Below are 24,633 nucleotides of genomic sequence, written 5' to 3'. Positions count from 1 at the left end.
CTCATTCAAATCTTCTTTAATCTGTACTTAGATGAATCCTCTATATGATCCTCATGCACAAGTTTGAAATAGTTTTTCCCTTTGCAAAATGTCATTGTTCTACTGAAATTGATCGAGCTCTTTTTAATCGAAATAGAGCTCATGTACAATGTTCTGTTAGTTTCAAGTGTACTACAGTGATCGGACAATTGCATACATTTTGAAATGATCACCATGATAAGTCTGCCAACCATCCGTCCCCATCAGTCAGTATTTTTTTTTTAAACAAAAGGTCCTAAACATAAAGATTTCTTAAAGAGGACTACCACTATGGATTTTATAAAATAATTCATGCAAGACACATCCAAGCTAGGTACATATCAAATTCTCAAAATAATCATTATCACTGACAGTGTAATTTCCAGATTTTTGCAATTAGGCACCTTTCTTGGTCTCCCCACAATATTCATATGTCAACACTTCCAAGCCTATTTCACCATGAAACCTTTCACCACAGGGTACCTGGTCCCATGGTATATATTTCATGGTATAGACTTTGGGTAAAGCTTCTCTGTATTTGGCAAACCTCTATATCTTTGTCACCCCTTGCTGAGAACTCATCTCACCCACAGGTTGTGAGCTCCTGGAAAGCATGGGCTGGCCCTGGCTTCTGTTATGTACTGAGTAAATATTTGCAGAATAAACAATAATGAATGAAACAAGGGATTTGGTCCATATTGCCTTGAGGATTTCCTGAAGCTATGAGGCTGTGGTTCTATGATCCATACAGGAACCAAAGGGTGGAAACTCCTAAATCACACACAGCTAACCTTGAAGATTCACAGAAATCAATGGGAAAACTTTCTAAAGCACTCCTGAGATGTTCCAAGGATGCAGCCCATCCCCCATGGACCCTCCAGGATGGCTTCCATGGAACCTCACCTCATCCTTTCCAACACAGACCAATATACACCAAATGTGATGTCATGATTAAATGGGGTAAGGTCACTCACATACAATTCAGGAATCAGGAAGCCTCATTGTATAGACCATTCAAAACCCGGGCTGCAGGTCCCTCACTCAATTAGAAGAAAGAGTCACAGGAGACCCAGGGACCTTGGAGTGGTGAGTGGTGCTGAGGAGGACACCATAATGAGTTGATTTCTCAGAACAACTGTTTGTCAGTGTTTGCATTCATAATGCATTTTTTTTTTCCTGCTGATAACTAAGGATCTCTAACAGCTCAAGGAGTGAAAATAAACAGAGCCATGGAGTTCTCTTGTGCAGCGAGTAAGGATCTGGCATTGTCACTGCAGTGGCTTAGGTTCGATCCCTGGCCCGAGTACTTTCACATTCCACAGGAACAACCAAAAAAAGAAAGAAGGAAGGAAGGAAAGAAGGAAGGAAGGAAGAAAGAAAAAAAGAGAAAGAAAGAAAGAAAGAAAGAAAGAAAGAAAGAAAGAAAGAAAGAAAGAAAGAAAGAAAGAGAAAGAAAAGAAAGAAAGAACGAGCCAGATATTTGATCAGACTCGTAGAAGGCAAGCAGCCACTACTGCCAGGGGGAGGTCACCCAGCACATGGCCCCAACAACCCCAAAACACTGGGGAGAAGAGGACAGAGATGAGCTCCTGCAGGTCTCCAGCCTGTTTCCTCCTCTCTGGGGTAATGATACCCACAACCTCTCAGACTGTTAAAAGGATTACAAACATGGAGGCAAACAAAGGTGCTAAGTACAGAGCTAACCCTCCAATTTTACACACTTTTAAACTGGTCACCTCCCCCTCAAAATTATTCATTTACTGTCTAGGAGACATGATCCTTGCATGTTCCTAAATTTATACAGTTTGCACTCCAGTACTCTATAAAGCAGTGCACATCTGTAAAATCCTAACAATATCAACTTTTATTGAGACTCATGGTGTACACCAGACACTGTGCCAAGTGTTTTGGAATCTCTAATTTCTACCGCCCACTGCTGGGTCACCTCCCTCATAGCTGGGCACCGTTAACCAGTCCCGTTTTACAGCTGAGAACAAGAATGCTCGGAGAGGTTCAGTAACTTTCCAAAGGTCACAGAGCCAGCAAAAGGGGTAATCTGGGTCTGATTTAGACAAGTGATGGGAACCCAGTGGGAAAATAATCCTTGGCACCTGGTTATTGCCCCTCACTCTAATGTAGGCAGTCATTTCTGAGGCCTCAAACGGGGCTCAGGAACAAAGCAGCCGCAGCACTGGACACTCTCTGGATCCAGCCAACCCTAGCACACCAAGCAAAAAGCTTCTTTCAGGCAGAGGAAACAAACAAGGCTTAAGCAAAGTGAGAGTGGACAGCCCTGAAAGATGAAAGCGCCTCTGTCTCACTGGGTTGTGTTTGGGGAGCCTGCGGGAAAGAGGGATTTTTCTTAGCAGAGGAGTGAGAAATTCTGCAACCTGGTCAATTTTTCAGCAAAAGAGGTGCTGGGAAAAGAAGCAGAAAAAAGTGCACATGGAGGCCGTTTTGCATTTGAGCTGAGAGTGTTTTCCTGCCTCTCGCCTGGAGTGCTTGGCCCAGGTTGCCTGCCTCATTCTTCTCCTAGACTCCACAGTTCACAGTTCCCCCAGGCTGTCAAAGGGCACTGGCCAGGCTGCTCAAGCCTAGTCCGGTTTGTTGCTGAAAAAATACACGTATGCATGTTCCTATGCCTTCCTTCCTCTCCAGCATGGTGCTTTTGTGGCTCAGAATCTTAGCTAAAACCTCCAGAGCTGTGTGACACTGAGGGGGTGGTCTCACTCCTCTGGGCTTCAGCCTCCTCCCCTAAACAAAGTAGGGATGAAATGAGCATTAGCAAGCCAGTGGCCTTGCAGCTAAGCCATGCCAGGATCCCCCAAAGCGGGCAGGTGGAGCTACAAGGAGGGCCTCTGTGTCCCAGTCAGCCCTTCCCCCACTCCCTCAGTGCTATGAGCATGAACCCTCTGCCACCCACACGTAAGTGGCTTCTGGCAGGAGAGCCAAGTGATACAGCTGTCCTTTGTGAATACAGATCACCTGTTTCCCAAGTGCTAAAGGAGGAGCTTTCTCTAGGACAAACTCAGAGGTGGTAGGAGAGAACCAGGCTCAACAGGTGACAAGGAGAAGCTGGTGCTGGGTGATTCCTCTCCATGGTCAGCCAGATGCTTGGACTTTCACAGTTTATGATGTGAGGGCAAAGGCAGCTGGTATATCTGGGGACTGACTTATTGCCCCAGTTCAGCAATTTTGAACAAATGTGTCCCAATACAGCAAAAGTTTGCATAAAGGGACAAATTGTTCACCGGGATTAATAAGGTCTCTATTGCTGCTGTGACAAATTGCCATAAATTTAGTGGCCTGAAATGACCATTTATCAAGTCACAGTCCTGTAGGTTAGCACCAACACGCTCATTGGGCTCCAGCTGAGGCATCAGCAGGGCTGTACTCCTTCCCGGGGCTCTGGGGGAAGAAAGAACCTATATCCAAGTTTATTCAGGTTGTTGGCAAAAATCAGTTCGTTATGGTTGCAGGACCGTAAGTCCATATTTCCTTGCTGGCTGTTAGCCAGAGGCTGGTTTTTGTCCCTAGAGGCTGCTCATGTTCCTTCTCATGCTTGCCATGTTCCCCTAGAGGCCTCTCCCTGGTGCCTGCACATGGCCCCACACCTCAAAGGCAAGAATTTCTCTATCTTTTCCTTCTGCTACATCTTTCTAGCAGCCTGTCCTTTTCTGTCTGTAAGCATTTGTGTAATTACACTCAGATAAATTTAGGATCGTCTCCCTACCTTAAAGTCATGTGATCAATAACCTTAATTCCATCTGCAAAGTATCATCATAGCAGTAGCTACGTTACTGCTTGACCGAATAACCAGGAGACACAAATCCTGAGGGAACAACTTAAGAATTTTGCCTCCCACAAGGGTCTTAGGTTCTGTGTGCCTTAGGCTTAAAGCCCCTGTGTTGCTCCAAGCCCCGTGAGAAGGTAAACCAAGGTCAGCCTTAGACCCTTCTGGCTCCAGAGGAAGATGATTTAGATGCAATCATGGGCACCACGCAGGCTGGGGTTTAATCCCAGCTCAGCCACCGCCTACTGACCACACTCCTGGGTCAGGTTCCAGGATGTCTCATCTATAAAATGTCAGTACCACCAACTGGCTGTCAAGTTGGTGGAAGAAGCAGACACAATGAAAGCAGATGGCCTGCCAGGCCTAGGACAGCAGGGTTGAGACTGAATCAGAAGTCTGGAGACCTGCCATAGGGATCATAAGCATTTAGCGCCTGAACATGCAATGGAGGCACTTTTTCCACACATTGTTTCTATCTCAGGAATAATCACATGAGGCCAGGGAACTTGCAGGCTGTGGATGGCCCTAAAGAAAAAGAGCCATTTGAAGTTGGAGTGAGCACTCCTCGACACCTGCTTGAGGCAGACTGGCCAGCAAAGGATCTTGGTTAAGGCATGACTGGCAGCAGGGTCTCCTCCTCTCTGGCCAGGACCATTTGTTATGCTGCCACCTTACACTTACTTCTCTGAGCAAACTGCTGCCTGCTCAGAAGGTGATAAGACCAATGTGTGCTTTTTGAAAGGGCAGACAGCTCCAGCACTCCTTGCCCAAGGAGCTACAGGTCTGGCACTGGGCTTGGTCATTTATACACATGATCTGATTTCAGGCTCACAACCTATAAAAATAATATCAGAATCTGCTTTTCGACAGGAGAGAAAACAGGCTCAGAGGGATGAAGTAACCTGCTTAGGATGTGAGTGGCTTCAAAGGTGCTACGCTCTCTGTTGCAGTTGTGAGCGTATTGTGTTTGTGCTTAAAATTGTTCACAGTCCAGTGGAGAATCATACATTCCATGTGATCCTTGACCAATGACCATTCTCCTACATCTGTCTACCGGCTCTCAAAATAGCCCACTTGCCATAACAGGGGCAAAGGAACTCATAGAGAAAATCCCACTGAGACAAGTCTTTACAAGAAATATGCACACCCTGGGAGTTCCCATTGTGGCACAGCAGAAATGAATCGGACTAGTATCCATGGGGATGCGGGTTCTATCCCTGGCCTCACTCAGTGGGTCGGGGATCTGGCGTTGCTGTGGGGCAGCTGCAGCTCCAATTTGACCCCTAGCCTGGGATCATTCATATGCCATGGGTGAGGCCCTAAAAAAAAAAAAAAAAGATATATGCATACCCCAGCCAGCCCAAAGAGGGGTATCTGACCTCCGGGGCCAAGCTGGGCTGGCAGACAGCTGACGGGCACCCATGAAGGTCTGTTCCTCTTCTCCTTCATCATACTGCACCTCCTCTGACCTTTTTGGCCCTCCCATCAGTCCAGGCCAGTTCCTTCAATACTGAGACAAGGGCCTAAGGAGTGGAAAACATCATGTAAGAGTTGAACAGCTGGAGGAGAAGATGCACTGCAGTTTTGCATCAACGGTGCCAAGTGGGAGGAAAAGCAGGGCCACCAGGAAGCAGCCACTGGCCCTGCAGGACGATGCTGCTCACTGAGGGCTTTCACATCATAATGCCGTTTGTCTCCTGAAATAAATCTATGTTATAGTTTGGTAGAACCATTCTCATTCTGCAAGGTAGGGTGAGGGGAAAGGTTAAGTGACTTGCTCAAAGTTTTATCTCAAAAAAGGGCAGAAGCAGACCTGGAAGCATTTCTTATTTACTCAAAAATTTCAACTACTGCTATCCCACTCTGCCGAAGGCAGGAAGATCTTGGGAGAGGGCATGTGTGAGCCCCACAGAACAAGGAAGAATACTTGGAGGAGCAGATGTCGGCAACTATAGCCAGAAAGTCAGAGCCACGTGGGGTAACCAGAGGCACAGGAAAGGAGACGCCATATGGTTTTCAAGGTGGCTATCAGGGCCTTCTATGAAGTCCCATAAGAGTCCCTAAGTGTCCCTAGAAAAGGAGAGGCCAAGACAGCTGGAGATTAAGGCAGGTGCTGCCAAGGTTTCCACTGACTGCAGGGAGAACTTGAGCGTGAAATGGGGGCTGCACACATGCGCCCGTCAGGTGCGCCTGTCACATAATGCAGGTCACGTGTGTCTTTCTGCCTTTGTTCTCTCTTTCCCCATGCTCTCATCCTAAGACACACATAAACACACAGGTACACTGACATACACATGTGAAATAAATGCCATTCTTAAGGCTATACCATTCTCCAGCTCTGAAGGTGAATTTTCCCCACTGCCCAATTTTTTTTTTTTTTTTTTTTGTCTTTTGTCTTTTTGTTGTTGTTGTTATTGTTGCTATTTCTTGGGCCGCTCCCGCGGCATATGGAGATTCCCAGGCTAGGGGTTGAATCGGAGCTGCAGCCACCGGCCTACGCCAGAACCACAGCAACGCGGGATCCGAGCCGCGTCTGCAACCTACACCACAGCTCACGGCAACGCCGGATCCTTAACCCACTGAGCAAGGGCAGGGACCGAACCCGCAACCTCATGGTTCCTAGTCAGATTCATTAACCACTGCGCCACGACAGGAACTCCTTTTTTTTTTTTTTAATCAAGAATCACCCAAAGAAAATTTTCATCACTCAAGGCAAGTGGAGAAAAATGACTCTGACCCAGCGAGGTCTCCTAACTCAGCATTCTGTTTCTAAACTGTGCTGAGGACAGAAGCAAACCCACCAACACAAGGCACTGCCCCCTGCAGAAGCCTAAGAAGTAAGGTCAATTTCATCACATCGTTTGGGTCTCATGAATGAAAACTGCTACCATGTGACCAAATTCACCAGTTTCCAAAAATAATTCTGCTGCAACCAGGAGAACAGAAATGCCCAGGCACGCTACCTTCTGCAAGCCCAGCCCTGTCTCCCAAAATAAGAAAGAAAGGAGAATAAAAAGGCAGCACACTCGGACAGCCTTACGTAACAGCCCCATCTCTCGCGCTGGCAGCAGCAGATTTATAACGTGCCATAAATAGCTCCCTCTCTGGGGAAAGGAGACCAGGCTGAGAGGCTGAGCTGCAGAGCCACACTGACAGCCTGCCTCTCCTCTTTTGTCCCCAGTGGAACCTTCATGTGTCTTCAGCAGAAAGCGAGTTCAGTGAGAGCATCTGGCCCAGGCCCAGAACGGACTTGTGTCACCTAAGAGACCCTAAAAGCTGAACAAGACATTCAGGGAGCACTGTCTCCCACGCCAGCATAGAAACTATACCCACAGCCCAGTGCTCTGCAGCCTAACCCACCCACAGCACGCCAGGCAGATAGGGTTGCTCTGTGCTCCGAGATCAAGTCAGGACAAATAGTGGCCTTTGGACATTTCAGCCGGCCGGCCAGGGAGTGTGAGGCCAGCCGGGCGGGTGGCGGGCACTTCTTGGTGGAGCATCCAGGCCCTATGCTCCCTGCCCCACTTCTAACCCCCATCAGAAAATCCAGACCTGCAGCAGTGTTCTTTCCACATTCCCAGGTCAGGGGAGGAATCTTGGAGGCTGGCCCAAGCCGGGCAGGGTGACAGGAGCAGGAAACTCATCCCAAATCCCTGTGGGGTGGCTTGTTGGACATCTCTATGATTCTGGGTTAAATAGCCGTTGCTCTGAAGAGGAAAACTTTGCCTGAGAAGACCCAGATGCCATAAATGAGGAAGCCCTGCAGGTCACACTGTGGGTGCTGTCAGTTCAAAGTGGTGTGGAGTCTCTGCAGGGGAGGGGGAGAGTTGTACCTGAAGCCGGAGTTAGTGACAAATCTCACCCGGCCAGCACAGCGGCTGCCCAGCTGTCATGCTCAAGGATAAAGTTAAAATAATAACCAGAGTGAGCAAGAGGCTCAGGAATGTGGGACAAGGATTGGAGAGGGGAAGAGAACATTTCTCTGTACATGACCCCCTCCTTGGGTCCTGGCTTTTACTGCACTCACTCCCAAGGTGGAGTTTGGTTCTTAAAAAACCATAATGACTCCAACAAGCAAAGAATATGAATGGTTTGCAGTAACCTCAGTGACCGTGAGTCCAACCGGGCCTGGGTGCATTACCTCAGGGAACTGAAACTCACAGAAGCTCTGCTGGCCTGCCTCATGGCCTCTTCCAGTTGCCAATGGGGAAATCAGTGCTGGGACTGGTGTTGAACCCAAACGTGTTTAAGGCCTTAAGGCACGGCAATCACGCCAAAAAATGCTTAAGCTCAACAGCACGCTAAGGTCATGGTATTCTCTTACCATTAATGTAGATCTGAAATTTTTCAAAAACAGTTGGGACACAAAAAAGAGCAATCCTCTGTGAAAAAAAAGTTTAAAGATTATAAGATAATGTCAATTTCAAGACAAATACATTGAAAAAATCATGATGATCATTTTACACTGAAAAATGTTAACACTCCCAATAGAGATGCTCATGTAGGAATCATTTTCAGAGAAAATTCAATAGTAGTTTTGGAGGAGTTTCCGTCGTGGTTCAGTGGAAATGAATCTGACTCGCATCCACGAGGACCCAGGTTCAATCCCTGGCCTCACTCAGTGGGTTTGGGATCCAGTATTGCCGTGAGCTGTGGTGTAGGCTGCAGACGTGGCTTGGATCTGGCATTGCTATGGCTGTGGCATAGGCTGTCAGCTACACCTCTCATTCTGCCCCTAGCCTGGGAACCTCCATGTGCTGAGGGTGCAGCCCTAAAAAGACAAAAAAAAAAAAAAAAAAAAAAAAAAAAAAGTAGTTTTGGAGTTCCTGTTGTGGCTCAGGGGGTTAAGAACCCAACACAATGTTGGGTTAAGGATCTGGTGTTGCCACTAGCTGTGGGTTAGGTCACAGATGTGGGTGGGACCTGGTGTTGCTGTAGCTGTAGTGTAGGCCAGCAGCGGGAGCTCCAATTCGACCCCTAGTCCAGGAACTTCCATATGCCACAGGTATGGCCAAAAAATGAAAAAAAAAAAAGTTTTCAAGAGAAAAATCACAAGTAATCAGAGAAATGAAAATGAAGACAGGTATGACATACTGTCTTGTTATCTATCCAACCTGCAAGCTTTTTCCCCTAGTTATAACCTGGGCCACTGATCGTGTGGGTAACAAAGTCATTCACACCAGGGAGCATGCAGCAAAAGCAGTTCCACTTCTAAAATTATTTCCTAAGAAAAAATCAGAACTGTATACAGAAGGTGAACGTTCCTCTTTCAGCACTGCATCACAGAGAAAAACTGGAAAATTAAAATGTCTAATACTACAGATTTCAATGAAATAAAGCACGACCCATCTATATAACAGGTCTACATACGTCTCCCCACAGCACCATTTCTAATGATGCTGTAGAGAAACCCATGGAAGCCAAGAAGAGATGCATATGAAAGAGTGAATGGGAAAAAGGCAGGCCATAAAACAGGGCCTAGAATATACCGTCTCTGTTTTAATAAAAATGAGACACATATAATACAATTAAAGAGTGTAATTTCATCCTTGCAGGCATCCTTTTCCCACCCACAGGACTACGCCCAGCAGTCCTGTTACCCTCTCCTTATTAGGCCCTTGGCTATCCTCCAGCACCACAATCCAGCCCTCACCTCCCCATGGTGGGGTGAGCGGCAGCACTGCTGCACCATCCTACCAGCCCCCATGTTCAAACAACCTGGATATGAACACATTTCCTCACCACGGCCACACAGGCACAAATCCACTTCCTAAAGCATATCCACTACAAGCTCAACCCCTGTGGGGAGAGACAGGCACAGTCACCATTAGTCACTATAGGATGTTGGGTAAGTGAAAGTCAGTTAACTTCTACAAGCTTCAGTTTTCTCATCTGTACAATGGGCAGTAACATTAATACCTAACCGTGCAGGACTCTCAATGGGGATTAAAGGAGATAATAGTGTAAGTCAAATGTACTCTAAGCCCTTAGTAAATGCTCAATAAATAACAGCTCTGCTCAGAACGCTGAGAAAAATCCCCAGAAATGGGGGTTAACCTGTTGAAGAAATGGGGACCCTATTTCAATATACATTTTCCTACAATTGGGCTTTATAAAAAAGTCCAAGCACACACAATTTATATTCCATGCCTCATATGATATGGGCAGAAACCGAATAAAATATTCATTTCTGTCTGTTTTGTTCACTGTTGTGCCTGGAACACTGTGAAAGCTCAAGTGTAGAATGAATTCAATGACTCGCCCGCTATGCTCAAACCTACTCAAGACAACCAAGCCAAGGGTCCTGTCTTAACCACAACTATACAACTGCAGTGTCTGTGAAAAACAATGGATTTCCACTGAGCCATCTGTTATATTAGGACATGAGAAGGAAATATCTCAGGGGCTTCCTGAATGACAAAAGATCATTTCGAAGTCAGCCTCTGAAATTAACCCACAAAATTGAAAGGCGGGATCTCATCTACGCATCAAAGAAGGACCGGAAGTTCTTGTTTTAAATTGTGTTTTGAAGAAAGCTGCATTTCCATATCGCCTTCTCAATGAGCACTGACCATCAGTGCAATCATGGCCTTGTGTTTTTGAAAACAGATTCCGCAGCCATGGAAACAGACGTTGTCACTGTATACTGACTTCACTGTAGGATCAAGGGAGAAGAAACATCTCAGCTTCGACACAGAGGCTTAGCTACAAATATTTTTCTTTTCAATAAAATGTGCTTTACCATAATCATTAAATGAGGCCCTTAAATTCTTAATTCTCCAGACAAACTGTACCATGTAAAAGTTCCTTCAGCTAACAATTCATACTGCAGGCACATGCGTGGGAAAAAAAAAAAAAAAGGGTCCCGTTCCTGATTCTACTAATTCTCAATAATCCCCCAAGAGGCAAGTGGGTTTCACTCGGCCCACATTCAAAGTCGTCAGATTCTAGACTTAACCCAGCTTGATGGCAAAGAAGAAATTCTCTACAAAGCGGTAAAGCAGGCATCTTGAAAAGACGAGAAAGGAATGGGAAATCTTAGTTCAATTTTTATCATCACTTTCGGTAAGTAATCCAAAGCAGACCTTGGAATTAATTGTGAAGTAGCAGAAATAATTAGGAATGTGTGGTATTGAGAGCAGAAGCCCCAAGTCTCTAGATAAGAATATCCCAGGAAGCAGTGAGGTCAGAGAATAGAGCCACCAAGGGGATGAAGGAAGCATATTTTCCCCCAGAAAAAAAGCACCTAATTAGTCTTTCTGACTGACATTAGCGGGGCTGTTACTAGGGAACTGGTCAAAACAGCCATGTACACACTGAGCCAATACTGACAGCTGGGCCTCAGTCACAGAACTTCTGGGATGGCAGGATCTCCCTTGGGTGAGGGGCCATGATAAGCACGAGGCACAAAGGCCACAGCAGGACAGGAAGTGAAAGGAGGAAACACACCAGCTAGGAAGTGGATGGCGGGGGGCAGGGGGACCTAGTCATCCCCAAGCAAAAGAGGGCTGGCGCTCACTGGTCCCTGCCAGCCACCACCCCGAGGGTGCCAACAGTGGGAGGCCCTGCAGAGGCACCACTTCCTGTCGATGACCTTGCTCAGAGGAACCAAGACAGGCAGCTTTATTTAGCAAAGCTGGGCCATCGCTTTCTCTCTCCAACATCTTTCCAACACAGAAAAACCATGTCCCTCCACTGCTTTGGTGGGTCTTACACACCTCCCAACTTCAATTCACAAGTGAAAGGTGATTGGCAGACCCAGCAAAGACAGCTTGCCCACAGCGTCAAAACTACACCACCCACAGGGCCTCAGGGGAACTAATGGGGTCACATTTTTTCAACTGTGTTATGTTTTGCCAACAGTTTTTTTTTTTTTTTTTAATTTTTGAACTTACTGGCAATTCTTAAAAATCCTAAGTTTTCAGATTTAAAAAAAAATCTGGATTTCTCAGCCCCTCTTGATAAATTTGGAGATCTGGCAACTTCAGACTCACATTCCTAAGATATTACTGAAAAATAATACTTGGGCAGGAGCTAGAAAGCAGTTGCCCTCCAATTTGCCACAGTCCTAGCATCTGGTACCCAGTTGGTCTCATCCCTTTGTCTTATCCACCTGGGTTATCCCTTTGTGTTATCTATTAGCATGTTATATAGAAAAAAGGGCAACATTCTGGAATAGTTTTGCTTCCACTAATACAGAATAAGTCCAGTCTAGGCAGGTCCTCTTTTTTTATATCAGGGTCATTTTGCAAAATTCCAATTAAAGACTCTTTGGAAAGGGGGGTTGATTTAAGATAAAGCTCTGACTAGCTTATTGTTTATACTTATAATCGTGACATATAACCCAACTTAAAAAGTTTTCTATTAAGAAATCCTTAAACTTCACATAATGAGAATTTTCTCCAACAAATTCTACTATATTACAATCAGAATTTCATAGGAGAATTCTGTTAGACCTTCAAAGACTAGATAATTCTAATTACACTTAAATTATTCTAGAGCATAGGAAACGGGGAAAAAAAAAAGTCCATTTCTTTTCATGAAGTAAATATAATACTGACACCTAAAACAGATAAATACAGCACAAAAAAAAAAAAAAGTAAAGCCTAATCTCACGAACAGCAACAAAAAAACTTAATGTGACATAAGCAACAACATCTGCTACCACATTAAAACACACACACACATGTACAGACACCATGGGACCTATTCCAGGTACATAAGGATGGTTCCACATCTAAAAATCCATTGTCGGAGTTCCCGTAATGGCTCAGCGGTTAATGAATCCAACTAGGAACCATGAGGTTGTGGGTTCAATCCCTGGCCTCACTCAGTGGGTTACCGATCTGGTGTTGCCGTGAGCTGTGGTGTAGGTCGCAGACACAGCTCGGATCCAGCATTGCTGTGGCCCTGGCGTAGGCCAGCAGCTACAGCTCCGATTAGACCCCTAGCCTGGGAACCTCCACGTGCCATGGGTGTGGCCCTAGAAAAGACAAAAACAAACAAACAAACAGACAAACACTTCACAAAATAGGAATTAATGGACACTGCCGTAACATGAATACAAGACATCAGACAGTACTAGGGCCAACATCTTATTCCACAGGGAAGCGCCAGCAGCATTCTCATTATGTTTAGGAGCAAAGGTATAAGCACTATTCCAGTATCTTCAAGATGATATAACAAAGTATTGGTGTTATTAGCTAATACAATTAGATGAAAGAAAATAGTTAGTGGCAGAAGAATGGGAAAAGAAGAAGTAAAATGACTTTGCTGATACGATCATATACCTCTCAGGGAAAATCCAAGAGAAATAATTACAAAACAAATCCAAACAATAAAGGAACTCAGTAAAGTAGCAGGATATATGAGCACAACAATCAACAGCCCTTATATCCCTGAACAATAACCAGTTAGCAGATACAATGAAAGATAAAACGCCACATAGGACAGTAAAATAAAATATGCAGAAATAAACTGAACCAGAAATATGGAAAACACAAGAAAACAGTTTTTAAAAATTACACAGTAACTCATTATGACATGAATTACTTGTAAGAACAAATTATTGGAAGCAACCTCAACATTCACATACAGGAGTTTGTTCAACCAAACAAAGGAATACTTCACAAGAGTAAAAAAAAAAAATATGGGCGTTCCTATTGTGGCTCAGCGGAAACGAATCTGACTAGGAACCATGGCCTTGCTCAGTGGGTTAAGAATCTGGCTTTGCCGTGAGCTGTGGTGTAGGTGGCAGACTCGGCTATGATCCCGCATTGCTCCGGCTGTGGTGTAGGCCAGCAGCTACAGCTCCAATTGGACCCCTAGCCTAGGAACCTCTATATATCCTGGGTGCGGCCCTAGAAAAAAGACAAAAAAAAAAAAAAAAAAGGGGGGGAGTTCCCGTTGTGGCGCAGTGGTTAACGAATCCGACTAGGAACCATGAGGTTGCGGGTTCGGTCCCTTCCCTTGCTCAGTGGGTTAAGGATCCAGCGTTGCCGTGAGCTGTGGTGTAGGTTGCAGACGCGGCTCGGATCCCGAGTTGCTGTGGCTCTGGCATAGGCTGGCAGCTACAGCTCCGATTCGACCCCTAGCCTGGGAACCTCCATATGCCGTGGGAGCGGCCCAAGAAATAGCAAAAAAAAAAAAAAAAAAAAAAAAAAGTATCAGGAAGATCTCCATAAACTAATTCTAGAACAGTCTCTGGAATATACTGCTAAGTGAAAAAGAAAGGTATGAAAGGTTACTACTTTCTTTCCAAGGAAGAAGAGGAAATAAAATATTCATACATAAGTAGCTATTTATTTTTACAAAAAGAGAAACGGGATAAACTAGCAACTAGAAATGGACTACCTTTGGGGTGGGTAGGAAGAAGGTGAAAGAATTAAGAAAGTAAGAGCCACCCTTGGGTACAGCTTTTCCTGCACTTTGGACTTTATGTTAATGTTTTACATAATCTAAAAATTCAATTAAGTCAATGAAGATGGAGACTAATACAGCTTGTGAGCAGAAAAAAATGAACATAACCATAGAGCAAACAATAACAACCTTGGCAACCTTAGCACTCAAAGAAAAGAAAGCATCTGTCAAAAAGAAAAAAGAAAGGAAGCACCAATCCATGTCACTCTTGCACACAATACTCTGTACTCAACGAGGGATATGTTCTGAGGTCAGAAAGATCTACAAAAAGTAAATCTTTTTTTTGTTTGTTTGTTTTTTCTAGGGCCGCACCCGCGGCATATGGAGGTTTCCAGGCTAGGGGGCCAATTGGAGGTATAGCTGCCAGGCTACACCACAGCCACAGCAAGGTCAGATCGGAGCCACATCTGTGACCTATACACCACAGCTCACAGCAATGCCACATCCTTAACCCACTCAAGGCCAGGGATTGAACCCACAACCTCATGGTTCCTAGTTGGATTTGTTTCTGCTGTGCCACGACGGAAACTCCCAAAAAGTAAATCTTGAATTTTATTTAGTAGCTTTCTTAATGGTAGTGGTATGAGTATAGCCAATTTTTAAATTATTTGGGGTGCAATGTAAATAGATAGGTTTGTGACAAGGTTTGGGGTTGTTAGTTGGGTTGGAAGGGCAGGAAGGCATTTTTCGCAAAAGTTGCAAGAAAACCCTAAAAAGGTTCAACATAGGCGGAATTTAAGCTTCAAGCTGGCGAGGCAGGACCAGATGCAGGCCACTTCAGCACACAATTCAGGGGCTCCTACTTACACTGTAATCTATGTAATTGTATACGAAGGTGGACCTGGCCTCACACTCTGCGCTAAAAAGAGCTTGGCCTTTGTCCAATAGGCAAATAATCCACCATGGCAGACGCTCTCTCTGCTGCAGAGTTCACTCTGAGATGCTCAATGAGTTAAAGGAGTCATGGGTGTTGACATGAGAGAGCTACATGGCCTGGAGGTGTGGAATATTCACTCAGTACAAACGAGTCTGACCAATTCAGACCCACAGAAAGAAAGGCATGTGTTTTAATTTGCGCAATTCTCTGATTAGAATCAAACAATATCAAAGTGAATGGCCTTTACCTAATATAACTACTTATCCATTGAAAATATATCCTGGAGTTTCCATTGTGGCTCAGTGGTAATGCACCTAACTAGGATCCATGAGGACACAGGTTCAATACCTGGCCTCACTCAGTGGGTTAAGGATCAGGTGTCACCATGAGCTGTGGTGTAGGTTGCAGATGTGGTTTGGATCTGGCGTTGCTGTGGCAGTGAGGTAGTCCGGCAGCTGCAGCTCTGATTCGACCCCTAGCCTAGCAACTTCCATATGCCACGGACACGCCCCTAAAAAGCAAATCAAAACAAAAAAAGAAAATATATCCTTAATAGTCTATGGTAAAAATCAATTTATAGATCATTTTCAGAAAAGCTTTTTCATCTTTAAGAAGTCATCTAGCACCAAGATTTTAACTTCAGTACTTTAGGAAATATTCTGTAAGCTGCTTAAAATGTGTATTTTTTATTTGCTTTTCCCTGATAAGTTAATAATAAAGCAAGATTCATTCTATTCTTATGAGTCTAGAGTCACATGATTCCAATTGACAACTGTGTAAGAGTTCTTAGGAATCACATTTGCATAAGTCAGCAAGTTCATAACTGTTTCATAATTCAAAGTTTTGTGATGTGTCACCATCACCCAATCCCGAAGGTTTCTGCAGCATGTGCCCCAAATTCCCCCTCACCTTGATCTTGGAGTGTTTCAGTTATCTCCTGTTATGCAGCAAACCACCCCAAAACACAGTTGCTACAAAGAGCCATGACAGACTCACAGATGTCTGTGGGTGTGGCAGAGACTTAGCTGGGTGGTCCTTCTGGCTGGTCTCACTTGGGGTCTCTCAGGAAGTTCGTCAGATGACAACAAGGGCTAGAGCATTTTAAATGAGTTCTCCACATGTCTGGCACCTTGGAAGGAATGGCTGCAAGTCTAGGACCTCTCTGTCATGTGGAAACCTGTTACTTCTATGGGGCTACTTGGGCTTCTCCAGTGGAGGTGGGACTGACTCCAAGAAGGAGTGTTCACAGTACTAGACAGAAACTGCAGATCTCTTTATTTTAAACTCGGTCTTGAGAGTTACACAGTGTCACTTCTGCCACAATCTATTGGTGAAAGTCCCAAGGCCAGCCCCAGATTCAGGGAGAAAAGATACACACTCCCACTCTCCACCACTGTGTGGCAAGACGCTGTGGCCAAGCCCAGGGCAAGACTGCCTCACTACCTTCAGACAATAAGGCAGAGCTGTGCTGCCCCTGCTGACTTTTTCTTTGTTCACCGTGTGGTTCATACTCTTTCAAAAGAACAAGAAATTGGAGAGACACAAAGCCTTTCTTGGATGAAACGTCTGACAACACAAAGAAACTGAATGCTTCTTCAGCTATGGTCAAGGACAGGAGTTGGCAAACTTTTTCTATAAAGGAAAAGAGAATAAATATGTCATGCTTTGAGGGCCGTATGGTCTCTGTCACCACAATCCAGCTCTGCCACAGTGGCAGGAAAGCAGCCATAGGTAATACACAAATGCATGGATGTGCCTGTGTCCCAAGAAGACTTTATTTACACCAGGTGGTGAGACAGAACTGGCCTACAAGACAGAATTTGTTGAGCTTTGGTCTGGGAGAAGGAGTGCTGGATTTGTGACTGGAAAATCAGACCTGGAATTCTGACTTTACTACTCACTACCCATGTGCCCTGAGTTGAGGTTCTTAAACTTTCTGATGTTTCCTTCTGTATCTAAAACATAGAGTTAATGCCATTCATTTTCCAAGGTGGTTGTAGGAAGGGATACACGTGAAAGTGTACAACCCTCCTGCCTCAGTAAGGCACACAAGCCTTGGTTCTAGCCTGCAGGGCCTGGAGAACAACTCCTCTGGAGGGGGTCACAGGGAAATCTAGTGGGCAGGACAGAGGGACTGTCCCCACTGTTGCCCAATGAAATGGAACCTTTGCTGATGAAAATTCTATTTCCCAGCAGACCGAATAGTCTTTCTGAGAGACCTGGCCTGTTTTGCTCTTTCTCAATAGCAAAATACTTTGTTTTAAGGCTTATGGACAGCGTTGACACGACTGGTTTTTCACAAATAAGTAGCTTACATGGTCAGTGAAAAGAAAATAAAAGAAAAAAAAAAAAAAAGCAAGCCTCAGAAGTGTGATTACTCAAATAGAAAGTTTGTTCAGAGGTGCAGCACAATAATCATACTGTATTTAAGCTGGTTTTGTAGCTCCTGAAAGGTTAAACAAAAATTAGTCTCTGTGACAAGTTTTGTTTTGTCTGGATTAGGTGCATTTATACATATTTAATGCTAAAGACATAACTGGAATTTTTCAAACATCTGAGTGCATGCTTTACTTTTCTAAAATTGGCCCTGATAGAAAAAAAAAAAAAAAGTATTCAAAATTAAAAAAAAAAAAAAACCTATCCTTAGCCAAGAGGAATTTAAAGCATTAAAGTATTTTGTTTGCATCTCCACTATTAGGCAGCCCTTTGTAATACCAGTAGTCCTCTAAGAAAATAAGATTTCTACATGAATAACTGGCAGCATTCTACTCCCGCTTTTGGAAAATTCCATTCATCCACAGGAAGGTGGATATATTAGAAGTTAAAGTGGTTTGTGCACTGTCAAAACCTTGTTCGCCGCAGAATTTTCTTGCTTACCCACATAAGCAGGAACTCAGCTATGACTCCTCTTGCATTTCAAGGTCCCCTGCTCCCACAGCTGGGCAGCCCTGGCCAGAACAGTGTCCAGGAGAGACAGCTGCATTCTGGTGGGATGGTGTTAGAAGGGCATGGGCTCTTTCCTAAGCTCCAGAGTGAGTGCCAACAGCTGTCATCATTTGGATTGAATGTCCCCTTCCAATGCAATCTCGACCACTTCCAGACCAACAAACTACTGAATAAAGTTAAAATCCAGGAAAATGGATGGATGGATGGATGGTTGGATGGATGGATGGACTTGTTGCTCCTGATTCAAAATTAATAAACTGATACATATTGCTGGTCTTCTGACTCAGAAATTACATGGGAAAGAAGTGAGATGACTTAGCATGAGATAAGCAAAAGCAAACATTCCCAAATTCCCTTGCATTTGTACTTGAGCAGAATGGAATTCTCACATGATAGCGGGATGTCTATATTAAGGATCTCAGGCCAATCATCTACTAAATAAAGTTCAAGTGGCGTTGAGTTCACATGATACCCAGAGCTCTCTAGACAGCTGATTGTTCTCCTAGTATCTCCTGCTTTGGAACTTCAGCTTCAAAGTAGCTCCTTGCCTGCTCCTGCCATGGCCAGAGTCCATGTTGTACCCAGGAGGTGTGAGGGTGACGAGCTATCAAAGGACTCACAGATAACAAAGCTGCCTCTCTCACTCTGTGGGTGTGTGTGTGTCTGCCTGGACATGTACACACAAACCCCTCACTGAAGGTCAATGGTTATGTAAGATGTTAACATCAGGGGAAGCTGGGTCAAGGGTGTGTGGGAACTGTCTGCACTCTCTTTGCAACTGTTCTGTAAATCTAAAATTACACCATAATAAAGAATTTAAAAATAAATAAATAAACTTTAGGTCAACTTGAAGACTTGAAGTATATCCTTCTAGTTTCCAAAGGCTGCTTCTGCATAAGTCATCAAATCCCTCAGAGGGTCAATTTATTTAGGCCCACGATGACGCCGAAATGAAGTCCCCAAAGGACTGCAAAACACACTGTGAGCGTTTAATCTCAACATGAAGACATTTTCCCCCTCCCCATGACAGGCTGCAACTATACCCCAGGGAGACTGTTGAGTGAAACCATGGCTGCAGGACAGGCAGTCAGTCAGTTATTATGCTCCTAAGCCTTCCCACCTCATCAGTGCCTCTCTGCCTCCACTCTCCCACATGCAAAGGGACAACAAGTGCCCAGGGGAAGGAGAGGGGCAGTCTTCACATGTCTCCTTCTTACCCACAAGAACCTTCCTCAGGAGACCGAAGTAGATTCGTCCTAATTGCAACCCCACCATGGTTTTGACAGACACATGTACATATACACACCACTATATATAAAATAGATAATCAACAAGGAACTGCTGTATAGTGCAGATACCTCAATATTCTGTAATAATCTCTATGGAAAAGAATCTGAAAAAGAATGGATATTATGTGTAACTGAATCACTTTGCTGTACCCCGGATATTAATACAACATTGTAAATCAACTATACTTTGATAAAAATGAGTTAAAGAAAAAACTGTGGTGGGGTGGGTGGGGTGGGGGGTTGGGGGAAGTGGAGTGGGAGGAATGGTGGGGGTGGGACCACAGTGATGGCTCTGGACCAATCAATGCCTGCCGTGCCTCCCCCGCTTCAAATCTGGATTCTATTACTAAAGCACAAAGTGTGGTAGAAGACGGGTACGTGGGTTGGCAAAGAGTTTCAGCAGCTCCCATCATTCATTCACTCGTTTGTTCATTCATTCATTCAAGAAGCACCACTGTGAGCCCGCTGACAGTCTTTGTGTACAAAACTCTCGCCCAGAACTGGATTGGGGCCCTGCAGGAGCTCAGAGTACAGCCATATTTACATAAGAATATTCCATTTCCATGACAGTCAAAGCAGCACTGGACACCCCAGGCAGTCTACCTATCAAAGAGTAATTTATCGGTTTCAGAGTGATTTTAATTACTACACCTTAAAATGCAGCAGCGCTCCACTTCCCATCTCCATGATCACTGCTGGCTGGGAAGCTGCTTGATCTGAACGGGCTGAGGCAGCAGAAGGTGCCCTTCCCAAGGCCCCATCCTATTAACAGCAACTGTGCGTGACTCAGGTTACAGGTTGGTTCTTCAAATCTATATAAAATTAGCTCCAACGACTGAGGCAACTCTAGTCCTTAACTTTGTCTCTCACATGAGATTCTTATTTTTAAAACCCTAGTCCTGGCAACAGAAGAATCGATGTTGAACTATATTAGAAAGGATATAGAGCAGTCTACTACTACTATCAAGGCCAGAAAAAAGTAAGGACTTGTGATTTTCAAAAAAAAACAGCAACAACAAAAAATCCCAAGTACTCAATGTCGTATCCTCACATGGCACACATTTAAAGTTTCAGCTATGAAAAAAATGCATACTATTCCATTGCAACTGGGACAGTAAAAAGCAGGATTTCTCACCTCGTTTCTACAAGATTTCTGAGTGAATGGAACAAAAAAAGGATTGCTTTTGATGTGTGTGTGTGTGCACGCGCGCGCAACTCAATAATGTTTTTCTTTGTTCTTTTTTTTTAAATTGTTATTTCCACAACACAATTTTTTTTCTATGTGCAGCGTGATGACCCAGTTACACATACATGTATACATACTATTTTCTCACATTATCATGCTCCATCATAAGTGACTGTACATAGTTCCCAGTGCTACACAGCAGGATCTCACTGCTAATCCATTCCAAGGGCAATAGTTTCCACCTACTAACCCCAAGGTCCTAATCCACCCCACTCCTTCCCCCTCCCCCTTGGCAACTACAAGTCTATTCTCCAAGTCCATGAGTTTCTTTTCTGTGGAAAGGTTCATTTGTGCCTTATATTAGATTCCAGATATAAGTGATATCACATGGTATTTGTCTTTCTCTTTCTGACTTACTTCATTCAGGATGAGAGTCTCTAGTTCCATCCATGTTGCTGCAAATGGCATTATGTTGTTCTTTTTTGGCTGAGTAGTATTCCATTGTGTATATATACCACTTCTTCCTAATCCAATCATCTGTTGATGGACATTTGGGTTGTTTCCATGTCTTGGCTATTGTGAATAGTGCTGCAATGAACATGTAGGTGCATGTGTCTTTGTTAAGGAAAGTTTTGTCTGGATATATGCCCAAGAGTGTGATGGCTGGCTCATATGGTAGTTCTATGCATAGTTTTCTAAGATATTGCCATACTGTTCTCCATAGTGGTTGTACCAATTTACATTCCCACCAACAGTGCAGGAGGGTTCCCTTTTCTCCACACCCCCTCCAGCATTTGTTATTTGTGGACTTATTAATGACGGCCATTCTGACTGGTGTGAGGTGGTACCTCATGGTAGTTTTGATTTGCATTTCTCTAATAATCAGGGGTGTTGAGCATTTTTTCATGTGCTTGTTGGCCATCTGTATATCTTCCTTGGAGAGCTGTCTATTCAGGTCTTCTGCCCACTTTTCAATTGGGTTGTTGGCTTTTTTGCTGTTGAGTTGTAGAAGTTGTCTGTATATTTTAGAGATTAAGCCCTTGTCAGTTGCATTGTTTGAAACTATTTTCTCCCATTCTGTAAGTTGTCTTTTTGTTTTCTTTTTGGTTTCCTTTGCTGTGCAAAAGTTTGTCAGTTTGATTGGGTCCCATTGGTTTATATTTGCTCTTATTTCTGTTGCTTTGGGAGAATGACCTGAGAAAATATTCATGAGGTTGATGTCAGAGAGTGTTTTGCCTATATTCTCTTCCAGGAGTTTGATGGTGTCTTGTCTTATATTTAAGTCTTTCAGCCATTTTGAGTTTATTTTCATGCATGGTGTGAGGGTGGGTTCTAGTTTCATTGATTTGCATGCAGCTGTCCAGGTTTCCCAGCAATACTTGCTGAAAAGACTGTCCCATTTTGTGTTCTTGCCTCCTTTGTCAAAGATTAATTGACCATAGTTGTCTGGGTTTATTTCTGGGTCCTCTATTCTGTTCCATTGGTCTGTATGTCTGTTTTGGTACCAATACCACACTGTCTTGATGACTGTGGCTTTGTAATATTGCCTGGGAGAGTTATGCCTCCTGCTTGGTTTTGTTCCTCCAGATAAGATTGCTTTTGATTTTACAATTTCTAATATTCATCTGAGTGAAATAACCCATTTCATGTCAGTTAATAAGTATACTCTCTCCGGAGTAACTTTCATGGCTCAGTGGTAACAAAACTGACTAGGATCCATGAGGATGTGGGTTCAATCCCTAGCCTTGCTCAGTGGGTTAAGGATCTGGCGTGGCCATGAGCTGTGGAGTAGGTCACAGGTGCAGCTCAGATCCTGAGTTGCTGTGGCAGTGGTGCAGACCAGCAGCTATAGCTCTGATTCAACCCTTAGCCTGAGAACTTCCCTATGCCATGGGTGCAGCCCTAAAAAGCCAAAAAAAAAAAGGAGTTCCCGTCGTGGTGCAGTGGTTAATGAATCTGACTAGGAACCATGAGGTTGTGGGTTCGATCCCTGCCCTTGCTCAGTGGCTTAACGATCCGGCGTTGCCGTGAGCTATGGTGTAGGTTGCAGACGCAGCTCGGATCCAGCATTGCTGTGGCTCTGGTGTAGGCCAGTGGCTACAGCTCCAATTGGACCCCTAGCCTGGGAACCTCCATATGCCACAGGAGCAGCCCTAGAAAAGGCAAAAAGACAAAAAAAAAAAAAAAAAAAAAAAAAAAAAGAGTATACTATCTCTAGTTTTTAAAATCAGTGATTCAAGAGAAAAGGGTGTATTTTTATTTCTGTTGAAATATTTTAAGCATTTATTGCAGGATACCTAACCCAAGATATATTTCAATTAAACAAAATGATTTCAAAAGTTTGTGTGACACAAACGGCCAGTAGTCACATGAAAAGATGTCCAATAGCAGCAGCCATCAGGTAAATGCAAATCAAAACTGGAGTGAGACACCAATTCACACCCTCTGGGATAACTAAATCAAAAGATAATAGCAAGTGTTGGTAAGGACATGGACACACTGAAATCTTAATACACTGCTTGTAGGAAAATGTAAAAGGGTGCAGCTACTTTGGAAAACAGTCTGGCAGTTCTCCAAAAGGTCACCATATGATCCAGCAATTCCACTCCTTCCAGTCTACCCAAGAGAAATGAAACAGATGTCCACACAAAATCTTGTCTCTAAATGTTTGTAGCAGCTTTACTCATAGAAATTAAAAAGTACAAACAATCCCAAAGTTCATGAACTGATACATGGATAAACAAAATGTGGTCTATATCCACACATGGAATATTATTTGGCAATAAAAAGGGAATGAAGTAATGATACCTGCTACATCATGGAAGAACCCCCAAAACATCATGCTGGATTTCCCACCGTGACTCAGCAGTTAATGAACCTGACTAGGATCCATGAGGACACAGGTTCCCTCCCTGGCCTCGCTCAGTGGGTTGAGGACCCGGCGTTGCCATGAGCTGTGACATAGGTCACAGACTGCCATTTGCCCCTAGCCTGGGAACCTCCATATGCCTCGGGTGTGGCTCTAAAAAGACAGACAAACAAACAAACAAAAATCATGCTGAGTCAAAGGAGCCAGAACAGAGGACACTATTATATGATTCCATTTAGGTGACATGTCCAGAACAGGCAAATCTAAAGAAGCAAAGTAGATGAGTGGTTGCCTGGGGCTGGATGATTGGGGAAATACGGAGGAAGTGCTAATGCGTAAGGGGGTCCTTTTGAGGGTGATGAACGTGTTTAAAATTGATTATGGTGATGGTTATGCAACTCTGTGAATACACTAAAAACCAGTGAATTCTACACTTTAAAGGAGTGAACTGTATGGTATGTGAAATATCGCAATAGAGCCATTTTTTAAAAACTTATGAAAAAAGTCTGTGGAAGGGAGTGACAATAAAGGGATAGGCACAGGGCAGTTCCTTTGGAGTGATGGAACTATTCTGTATCCTGGTGCTGGTTACATAATTCTATACATGTGTTAAAATTCATGTAAGTGGATGCCAAAAGATAAAAAGTCTATTTCACTTTATGGCAATTTGAAAAACAAACATTTTTCACCAAGTCTATGGCTTGGGGCATCCACAGCTAATGTATTATGAACAAATGCTCAAAGATAATCACATCAGTGATTGGTTTATAAGACAGGGAACAGGAGTTCCAGTTGTGGCTCATCGGAAAGGAATCTGACTAGCATCCATGAGGATGCAGGTTCAATCCCTGGCCTGGCTCAGTGGGTTAAGGCTCAGGCATTGCTGTGAGCTATGGTATAGGTCACAGACACGGCTCAGATCCTGAGTTGCTGTAGCTGTGGAGTAGGCTGGCAGCTACAGCTCCAATTCGACCTCTAGCCTGGGAACCTCCATATGCCACAGGTGCGGCCCTTAAAAAAAAAAAAAAAAGACAGGGAATGACCTACCTCTTTTGACTTGGCTGTATTTGCTTCCGTGAATGAAATAACGAAGTCACCTCCACTTACCATCCTATATAAATTGTAACATCCCCTCCAAATATTTCAATCATGATGGGAACAAGCACGATGGTAATAAAAGAGCAGAAGGCCATTTTGACAGGAAATAATGGAGTCTCCCAACATAATGCTGCTGCT

General features: G+C 44.0%; 1 protein-coding gene across 5 annotated transcripts in view; it reads right to left on the bottom strand.

The window, feature by feature from the left end:
• Positions 1-24,633, bottom strand: part of TRAK1 (trafficking kinesin protein 1) — a 161,426-nt gene that overhangs the window by 104,346 nt on the left and 32,447 nt on the right. The window contains exon 1 of one of the 5 annotated variants that reach the window (XM_021071691.1): positions 5,191-6,194. The exons of the other annotated variants lie outside the window; for them this stretch is intronic. The gene's annotated coding sequence lies outside the window, so the exon portion shown is untranslated. Of the gene's footprint in view, positions 1-5,190; positions 6,195-24,633 lie in introns of those variants that run through there. 5 annotated transcript variants of the gene reach the window in all.

This window comes from Sus scrofa, chromosome 13 (assembly GCF_000003025.6).
Source record: "Sus scrofa isolate TJ Tabasco breed Duroc chromosome 13, Sscrofa11.1, whole genome shotgun sequence".
NCBI classification, from domain to species: Eukaryota; Metazoa; Chordata; class Mammalia; order Artiodactyla; family Suidae; genus Sus; species Sus scrofa.
The sequence above is the reverse complement of the archived record's forward strand: the minus strand, read 5'-3'. Positions and strand labels throughout refer to the sequence as shown.